Below are 1,057 nucleotides of genomic sequence, written 5' to 3'. Positions count from 1 at the left end.
TTTAGCAAAATTTTACTTTCATATGATATTAATGATATTGTCCAATGATGTCTGCATTCCGTTGAGTCACCTCTCTTTGAAATGAGCACAAATATAGTTCTCTTCTAGTCAGTTTGTCAGGTAGTTTTCTTTCAAATTTCTTATTATAAATAAGTGAGTGCCTGCAGTGCCACATCACTTTGTTGAAAGATTTCAATTTGTATTCCATTGACTCCTGGTGTCTTGTTCTTTGCCAATGCCTTCAATGCAACTTGAAATTCTTCCTTCAATATCATTGGCTCTTGATCATATACCAGCTTTTGAAATGATTGAACATTGACTTTTCCTTTTTGGTATAGTGACTCTTTGGTTGGTAGACTTTAATTAAGGATAATAATGTATCAATATTAGTTTATCATTTGTAATAAACATATCACATGAATTCAAGTCGTTAATAATAGAAGAAACATTGTGCCGGCCAGAAGGTTTATGTGGGAATTCTTTGTTGTTTCTGCACAATTTTTTCTGTAAGCCTAAAACTCCTCTAAGGATCTCTGGTAGCATAGTGGTTATGAATCAGGCTGAGAACCTCAAGGTCAGCAGTTCGAAACTACCAGCTGCTCCACAGAAGAAAGACGAGGCTTTCTGCTCCCATAAACATTTACAGCCTTGGAAACCCTGTTCAGGGTCACTATGGATCGGAACCAACTCTATGGCATTTAACAACAACAACAAAACTGCTCTTTAAAAAAACCTACTGAAAAATAGAGATTTATTTATCTCTCCTTGTGGCTCACTCTTTTTTCTTACTTGTTAAGATTCGTTGCCTGACACTAAACTGTTGCAGACCGTGTAAGCTTGGGCAGAGGTTCGAGGCCCTATAGGCCCGAGTGTAACAAATGAGGCCACTGGCAGTCAATAGCAAATTGTTTTTCATCTTAATATTCAGTTACATGTATTAATTTAATACATGGAGCCCTTGATAATCCACAGATAAATGTGATATTTTCCTAAAAGCCCAGACTGTAAAAATTGCAAGGTCAAGCCTTTCTCCAAAGGATTAACTAAAAACATCTTC

The sequence above is a fragment of the Chrysochloris asiatica genome, unplaced genomic scaffold (assembly GCF_000296735.1).
Source record: "Chrysochloris asiatica unplaced genomic scaffold, ChrAsi1.0 scaffold00230, whole genome shotgun sequence".
NCBI lineage: Eukaryota > Metazoa > Chordata > Mammalia > Afrosoricida > Chrysochloridae > Chrysochloris > Chrysochloris asiatica.
The sequence above is the reverse complement of the archived record's forward strand: the minus strand, read 5'-3'. Positions refer to the sequence as shown.